The sequence below is a fragment of the Corvus brachyrhynchos genome, unplaced genomic scaffold, assembly GCF_000691975.1.
Source record: "Corvus brachyrhynchos isolate BGI_N302 unplaced genomic scaffold, ASM69197v1 scaffold100, whole genome shotgun sequence".
In the NCBI taxonomy this organism is placed as follows: Eukaryota; Metazoa; Chordata; class Aves; order Passeriformes; family Corvidae; genus Corvus; species Corvus brachyrhynchos.
Window position 1 is genome coordinate 839316 of NW_008236230.1, and position 9468 is coordinate 848783.

General features: G+C 37.8%; 1 protein-coding gene across 1 annotated transcript in view; it reads left to right on the top strand.

The window, feature by feature from the left end:
• Positions 1-337, top strand: part of SLC35B3 (solute carrier family 35 member B3) — a 42884-nt gene extending 42547 nt beyond the window's left edge. The window contains exon 10 of the transcript XR_001866076.1: positions 169-337. The gene's annotated coding sequence lies outside the window, so the exon portion shown is untranslated. The remainder of the gene's footprint in view (positions 1-168) is intronic.
• The last annotated feature ends 9131 nt before the right edge of the window (positions 338-9468 follow it).

Here is a 9468-nt window from a genome sequence, read left to right on the forward strand (position 1 = left end):
CTTTCCCTCAACCCAGTTCCCAGGAAATTATTACATAGAACTAACATGGGAGTATCTCTCTGTAACTCTACCTGATGAATCTGAACCCGAACATGATTCAAGGTATTGGACAGTCATAAACAGCAAAAGCTTATAAACCTGTTATTTTATTTTGTTTTCCTTCTGCAGCTTCTTCACCCCAGTTCTGCATCTTGCTTGCTAAACTAAATGGGATTTAAACTGCACCGTTCTACAGACTGTGAGCCCTGAAAGTCCAGACTAACTTGTATGGTTTATAAACCAGCATAACTCAAAGTATTGGTATATGTGACATATGATATTAAACCTGTCCAACACCTTCCAGTATGAGACTTTATTTTTCATTTGCTCATCACCTTTTTTCAATTAATTAATTAAGTAATTGTACTGAAATAATTTTTCAGGGCAAGAATCTGTGTCTCACTAATAGTTTTAAAGCAAAAAGGGCTAAATATTTTTGAGAGAAAATGTGGTTTTCTGGTTCTAATAAAAGAATCTCACAGTTATTCGTTGATTATATGCCCCACATTTTATGCTCTAGTGCAAAAGTTGGAAAGTAGGAAGAACATACTAGATATACGCCTTTAGCACAAATTTGATCAAATCTCAAATCTCTATAAACCCTCTGTGAAGTCTGCTGTCAAGAATTGGAAAGATTTTGACAGCTGAAGTCTCTGAAGAGCCTGACTGCATTAAGCAGCCCCATGCAATGAGCAAGGTGCACGTGCACTGCTCCCAGAGGGCTGGGCATTCTTTAGCCAAGAGCTCCAGGGGAGAAGAAAAAAATAATCTCAACACACCAGAAAAGCAGAAAAGACCAAAAGGACAGCTATATTAAGTCAGATCAAAAGATCATCTAATCTAATACCATTTTTCTGATGGCGATAAATAGTAGATGCATAAGGAAAAGTATAAGAATAAAGTAAGTATGAAATAATAATAGCCTTGAATATACTTCAATTTTCTGAAAATTTGCAGCTCTGGGACTTCCAGAGCAGAGGTAGTTTCTGTTTATGAAATCATCACCAGATTTCTCCTTGATGAACTTGTCCAATGCTGGACTCCATGGAAACCTCAAGCTTCCACACTACAGAAAGAATTGCTGTGAAAACCCCTCTTTCCTTTGTTTTGAATTTGCTCCTATTCCTTTAACATCCCAATAGCTGTTGTATTGGAAGGTGGAGTGAACAAACCTATCTATGGTTATAATTTTCATTCTGCACAAACAGAACTTGAATCTAGTGAAACAGACATGAACATATGATGTTCTTCCAATGCATGATAATATATGGAAGTGGTGTTTCAGCTGTAACAAATTTCTGCTTGTGAGATTAAAAAGACTTCCATAGAACCACAGAATAATTTAGACTGGAAAGAACCTATGTGATAAAATGGTTTAAGCCCAGCACAAAGTAGGTCAAACTAGGTGCTCAGAGACTTGGCCTGGCAAGTTTGGAATATCACCAAAGATGGAGAGTGTCCAGCCCCTCTGGCAATGTGTTCCAATATTTGACTGTTGTCTTTGTGAAAATTTGTTTCTTAATATCAAAACAGAATTTTTCTTACTGCAGCTTCGGCCCACTGCACTTCATTCTTTAACTATGAACCGTCCTTATACTTTCTTGGATGGTAGAAGACAGCAATAAAATCTCACCCCAAACTGCCTCTTTCCAAGTGAAATCACCTAGTGAATTCCTCAGCCACTCCTCATATATGCTGTGTTTCTGCCTCCAACCATCTCATTGGCCCTCCACTGAACTCGTGTCAGTAAGACAATGTCCTTTTTGTAGTAGGAAGACCAAAACTGGACATAGTACTCAAGATGCAGTCTCCTGGGTAATTATAGGGACATGTTCATTAGTTTTACTTCCAAGTAGTATCCCACGACCCCCAGACATCTAGACAAAGTTTTAGACTTGTTAGTGAACAGGCATGGAATGAGAGCACTGGGAAAAAAGTTACTTGCTCGTTGGAAGAAGTAATAGAGGCCAGTTTCCAGGAATACAGCAGCCCCTGAGCCTCACCTGGTATTAACTATCACAGCTGTGTTCAAGGCTATGGAAGCGTGCAAATTTATATTAGCTGAGAAGGTGACATGCTGCCCAAGCCATGGGAGCACTCTCAAGCCAGTCACAGAAGCTCTAATTCTTTTTCTCAGTGATCCCATAACAGAGTAAATCCTTATTCATTTGCATTTAAATGTAGAAGAAAAATAATCTCTGAAGATCTAGTAAATCTGCTGACTTGGAGAAAAGTCTACCACACCAGCAGAAAGATTCCCAGTAATTTAACTGGACTATATTTGATTTTTCATGAAATGTACACTCAATTATCAGGTACTGTTATTCCTCATGATCTACAGCACAAGAAGTAACTCTGACACAGATCTTATGCCACCTATCTGCACAGTCTCAATTACTCAAGAGCAAAGTCATTTTGAACTTGGTTTAATATGGAAAATAAATTGATCAACCACCAACCTGACATTTACAAGCTAGAAAAGTATTTTTTTTACTAGAAACCAGTAGAAATACCTATCCAGTTCAGTAAAATCAAAGAGTGCTTGTAGTCACACAAGGTTTTGTGAAAAAAAAACCCCTTGGATTCTGTTTGAACGAGAACAAAAAATCTGCAAAATATGTGCCTCTCTATACTATAAATCACTCCTCCATAATAATGCCTTCCTGTCCAAGCACACTAATCAAATCTCTTCCCTGTCACTGGAATTATTACATTTTAACAAGCACAGGATTTAATCATCAGTGCAGGCTTTTCAAGCATTTGCTTCATTCAGGTCTTGACAGCAAACTTTTACTCATGAGTTGTCCTTACACTGATGGTTTGATTACCATTTTGACTACTCATGTGAGTAATACTTTCCTGTTTCAGGCCTTTAATTAGCTGAATGCTTTCAGAGATATTTCTATAAACTGCATTTTCTCTGTGAACCATGGTATCCTTTCTCCCTCCCTCATGTTAATGACTTGGGCAGGTATGTATTTGCCTGATGTATCAATCACTTTCTCCTCACTTTCTACACATATAAAGTCTTTCTGATTGCTTCTCATGAATTTTCAGAAGCTTCTTTGATAGAAAAGACCTTAGTATCTGTATTGCATGTCATGTAGGATTTAATCTTTTGTGACTGAAATACAGGGAACTGCCCAGCTAAAACACTAGCCCACCTCGTTCTCAAACTTGCCAGCTGCTTTGCTTTGTTGTCTTTCTGATGCCCTCTCATGGCTTCTGCAGCTTGAAGGTCATCAGTGCATGTTCACAGGTCTCCATCAGCATCCAGGAGTGACTACAGATGTTGCTAAGGTGATTTCTTTAATTAGATAAGTAGCTGTTCATTGGCAGAATTTGCTGCACCTGGGACTAACAATGACTTTCTGTAATATATTAGTCTATTCCTGTTAAAGACATGAAGTGAGAAAGGAGAAGGAGCTTATAAAACTTAATGAACTGTCTAAATGGACTTGTTATTCAAAATGCTCCATTTTCTAGCTAAACTCTGATGGATAATCAAAAGTTAAAACTAATCTGCAATACCACGGATGTCCTCCACCCAAATGTTTGTTTATAGTCCTTTTGTTCTGTGTCATATATTCAAGGAAGTCCAATCTTACAAGATTTTACAAGTTGTGTAAGGATTAAAAGTCCCACATAAGAGCCTGAAGAGTGGTCACCCTACAGCTGCTTTTCCAGCAACTCCGACCAATAACTCAGGTCAGTGGACTTTGCAGGAAAGCAGCTGAGTGAGACACGTGCAAATTAAATCCTGCTAACTCATTGTGATAACAGTAATACCTATAGAAGGCTGAAATGGAACCTGGGGAGGTAATTTATAAGGCTCTGCTGGATTAGTCAGGGCTTACCTGTCATCATGCTTGAGTTAGAGGCTGGAATGCTAACTAAAAGAAAGAAAGTTCAACAAGGAAATTCCCATTGTGCTCTGCTCCATTTCTCATTGACCCCCTGTGATACATCATGTTGCAACACATTCTGACAAGTGATGAAGGGTCTGAGTTCTCAAGACCATCCAGGGATTATTCTCCCTTTTCCACCCTCAGGAAAAATTAATTTGTTTGCTTATAAAGTATTTATTTTATATTCAAGTGTTATTCACAGTTTCAAACCTAAAATATTCAAACCCTATTTGGTTTGGAGGAAGGGGAAAGTGGATCCAGTTTTCACATCCAGATAATGATGCTGTGGGTTTTTCCTCTATTGGATCAAGTTTCAAAAAGGGCTGGTTTTCCTCATCCTTGGAATTTTTTTTCAACGAGATTATGAGCAAAAAGGCAGAAACTTAACAAACAAACAAAACAAAACACAACACTTTGGATCTCATAATTCAAATTCCTCATTTCTATAATGCCTGCCAAGATTCATCTCCTTGATTGAGGAAAGGCTAAACAATTTCTGTAAGATCCCACAAATAACAAAGGGAATGTGGACCCTTTTCTTCTGGCATGAAAAAGGCCAAAGAAAACAACGGAAAAAGGGATTGCAAATGAGGGTTTTCGGAATTGTACCCAAACTCTAGACAACACAAAGACAGCATCTAAGTAATGAAATTAATTTTCAATGCAACTATTTCTATTTTACTACTACCGCTGTTCCTAGTGAGGATTTGAGGTCATCTCAAGCAGACTGGTCAGTCCATACCCTCAGATCAGAAACAACTTCATCAAATTCCAAATGCACCCTAGGGTATTGCAGATCATATGGGAAACAAGATAATTGAATGTTCTGCGAACCCTAGAAGCTGATTCAAGCAACTGCCCTAGATAAGCCTGATAGGTGAAACGAGGAGAGAGTTTTAGCCTTAACTCTGAGTATCCTGGCATTCGCCATTCATACAGGCAATACTTCACTCGGTAACTGCAGTCTTGGGAATGCAGGGGGCAGTCTCCACAAGTGTTATGGGTCCTGTGATATTAAGAAATCTCCACTGGCTCAATGAATCAAGTTCTGTCACTTCATAAGCCTCCTCAGTAGCACTAGGGGGTTGTTCTACCTCTGTAACACCAGCAACTACGAGACAGCAAAAAATTCAATAGCTTACTCTTGTTGTTACTCCTGTTTCACATGTGCACATCCTTCTACTACTAATTGCAAGTGTACCACCTTATGGCACAGAGTGTGATGTCTGCACCCAAAAATGAAGGGTCCTTAGAGCTGTGACTTCCTGTGAAGTTCAAATTCAATTGAACTTCTTGTCAAGCTCAATTTCAAACAGCTTCCAGAAGTTCTTTGGACACAGATATGTTCTCCCACTCTAGGTCTTCTTAAAAGGCATTGGAAAGCCTAGCTGCATGAGGGAAAAACATCGCAACTGTCATGCTAAAGGAGAAAAACAGAGTAAACCACACTGCCACAGAAAGCCCCTCCCTGTCAATAAAGCAGTTTTACAGCAAAAACATTTAATTTTATTTTGTTTTTCATTCATTGCCATCAAGTCTTGGCTGTCTTCAGGAAAAGAATGAATTTGACAGTTTCATGTTGACTCTTATATTTCCCATTACTGACTCTTTTCCTCTCTGTCCTAGAGCAAAAATACATTTCCCTTTTTAAGCTTTTGATGATAAAAATCTCATCTGTAACCTCATAAATGATCCTTTATTATCTATATTAATAATGAATAAATGTCTGTTGAATACCCCTGATTCTTTGCATTAATAGTGCCAGATGTATTATAGATAACCTTTTGATTTAACAGCACAAACTGTGAAAAAATATTAAACCAGCAAAGGACTAATCTTACTGGAGTCACTAAGGTCAAAATTATAAACATTTCTTTCATTTCTATTTGTAAATTGTCCCATTATGCAGCATCAGTCTCATCATTTATTTTTGAGAGAGGTACCACACTAGCTACAGTCCTAGAAATAGAGCTCATAAATAATATCTTGAATAATTTTTTTAAACATTTCCGTCTCTTCCACTTCTCCTTCCTAATGCATCCTGATGATCTTAATTAATAGAGCATTACTACACGAGCAGATCCACTTCCGCTTACTGTACTATCATTTAAAAATATGATGCTTGCCTCTTTTCCCATTAGCCCTGTCAGGATCAGGCACAAACTTCACTCAATCATTTTTTGAGATGACACTGAGAGAACTGCAGTTATTCCTGAACAAAGGGATGAAGCTCCCACTAGTTTAGCACAACTGCATCCCATAAGTTTGCCTGCTTTCCTCTTATATACCTATTCTCTCTTCCTTTATGATCATTTACAAGTGAGTTGCTGCTTTATGCTGATGGCCACAACATCTGAAAAGCCATTTGCCTGTAACTCTGGGTAAAACCCTTCCTAAATATTCCCTTCCACCTGCTGTCCTGTGACTCCTGTTCCAACTTCCAATGCCTCTAACAGAAGTGAAGTGCCTTTTTCAATATTAGGTAACAAAATACAGTATGTCTTTTTTTTAGGGGAAGAAAAAAAAAGGATTCCCACTGAAGTCAAGGTGGGAAATATCCTAGTTTTGTGCTTTTTCTTAAGTGTAGCTTCTGAAAGAGATTACTTAATGCTGATGAGGACAAAGCACAGGAATTCTGCACACCCACTTACCTGTAGCAAAAAGTGTAGCTACACTGTTACCAGGCCAATTCAAAAAAAGCCTGAAAAGCTCCAATTGCCTATGCAGCACTTCATTTCTAGGATGGGTACCCTTAAAATGTCACCTGAAAAATGTTAGTTGAGGTACATGATGGCAGATGGAGCTATTCAGCCTTAGTGCTGCCCAGCTTTTATTCCCATCTCCAAGTTTGCCTAAGAACCATCTTTAGGGATACTCTTGTACCTCAATAGCTGGGACACAGTTTATCCCTAAATACTTGTAGCTTTCTTAGAAGCATTAAAACAGCATTCTTCAATAGTAAAATTGCTACCAGTACAATTCAATACCTACTAGTTTAATGTCTAAGTATAATTAGCAGTACAGTGAGCCCTTAGGTTCTGTTCAGGACTCTGCAGTGGCTGGATTTTGCTGCCAATTTAACTATTTCAAGACTTGGATGTGTGAAATATAAAATTATGCTTTGGAGTCAATATTAAAGTGAGCTGCAACAGTTCTCTTGAAATTTAAGAGAAAACGCAATAGGTTTTGATACAGCAAAATGGTACCAGATATCAGGTAGGATAATAAAAACACCAGAGGAAAAAATTCACTTCACAATCATTGAATTGTACCATTGGTCAAGTTTTGATGACCCACCACCAAAACAGCTTTTAAGGCTTTGATTGTCAATTACATATAATGTAAGAAACACTTTCTGCAAGGACTGTTCTCAGATTCCACCACTGCTGGAATTACCCAGGCACAACAAAGGTTCTCAAAATGTTTTTATAGATATGTATGTAAGAAAGTAGCATGCTTCAGGCAGTTTAGCAATCTGTAGGCTGAAAAAATCCTATTTCTATCATCTTATAGCTGAATTTGGATTTGCATGTCAGTTCAAACCACACTGGAAGCTGTGAGTGAAAACCTGATACCATTGAAGTCAACAGCAGTTTTGCTGTGGCCTCACACAAGCCAGCTGACAGCTTACCAGATTCAGTTATTCAAAAAAAGTCAAAGGTGGCTTTTGACAAATATCCAAACAAACAAACAAACAAACAAAAAGATGAAACAATTTAAATAAAATTGAATTGCTGAGATAATAATAGCTAAAGTTGACATTAAAATTTATGATGTTTGTTATCGCTTCAAAGGCAAAAATAAGTACCTCTTTTCTGTAACATTATCATACATCTGTAACATTATCATACATCAACTAATTCCATTTGATTCATGAGTTACATCCATAACAGTTATTGCTGTTAGGCAAGATCCTCTTTAAAGGCTTAATCCGACAAACACCTGTATACTTAATCACTTCAGTCTCAAGTGTTCCCTGCCTTGCAGACTCCTTTTCAATACTACATGCATGCATCTGTCAGGAAAGGCATGTAAGACACATTTGGCCAAGTTCCCAGTTAATCTGTTCTGGAAGGTGCATGGCAATATCCTGATTCTGCATATCATCCCCTGACATCATCGGGTGGGTTCTCTTTTGGCTGTTTCGGAGAATGTCCAAGAGCAACAGAATTAGATGGATACATTGACAAATGCCAAAATGAATCTGTCTATGAAATCTTGGCTCAGTGGGTCCAAAAGTAGTTTTGTTGCTGACTTGGAGTGGACTTGGAGGGTTTCATTCTCTAACTTCATCTATTGGTATTGGTTATACATAATGTATGCATCTCAATAGTACCTACCTTAAACCTCCCTGTAATCTCAAACCAGAGAAACAGATTTTCCAGACTACACAGGTTAATTAAAGAAGAGTTCAAAATATATCTAATTTACTTAGGCTAAGCCCTGACAGGGGGATTTGTAACAAAGTGCATATTTTTGGTACATTCTTTCTTAACTGCATAACAATACACTGCAGACTTCATGGTTTGCTTTCTTGTTGAATGATAAATAGTGCCTCAAATTAAACATGATTGTTCTCTGTGAAACTAAAACTACGGCTTCCTAAAGGTAGTAATGGCATTTCCTTTTTGTGTTGCATTTCCTTTTTGTGTTCCATTTCCTATTGATGAAAGCCACTATCTGCATTGCCAGGTTTTAGTATTTCAGTTGGACTGATAGCATCAAAGATATTTCATGCCTTGAACCTTTCCTTTGTCTCAACTGTTCCACATAATAAATACTCCCACATCTGATTCTTTGACTTTCTCTCTGATTCTTTGCATCTCTAACTTTATTCTATTTCTCTAAATTAACATGTATTTCTATTTAATGGCCCAGACATCTAGGCGATTTGAATACCTTCAAATCTTCTACCCCTTTCTTTTCTATTTGCTACATTTACACTGTTACAAATATTAGCAAACACTGGTCTTAGTCTTTCACTTCCTTTATGACTCTCCTCATGTTGATTAGCACCAGCTCTTCAAGGACTCTGCTCAAATCACGTGGTGATATTCTCCAGATATTTCATAACAAACTTGTGAGCCCCTGCAGAATTGTTATTGACTGTTACCAGAATTCTCATCATACCCTGTGACTCTAGAAAAGAGAAAAGCCATAGTGCGAAACCTTATATCTTTCTTTCTTGTTCATATACAACTCTGGATTCTGGTTTCAGTTAGAAGCAGAAATATGTTGTGAAAAATGTGTTTCTGCTTCCAGAATCTGGACTACTTGTGATATGTTGAAGAGACAATACTTTCCACAGAGATACAGCCGCACTGTGAGATACTGTAATAAAATAATGAAAATGGAATAGCAGCTGTTGAGAGAAGTAGAGTTCTAGCTTAGTGGCTCTGAATGTTGGACAAACTTTAATTTTAAGTGTGGAACCCAACAAAATAGTTTTGATTTCCTTCAATCAAAGATCGAAGCAATCAGGTGCAGAATTCCCTGACTTATTTTCTGTCCCTGAACTTCT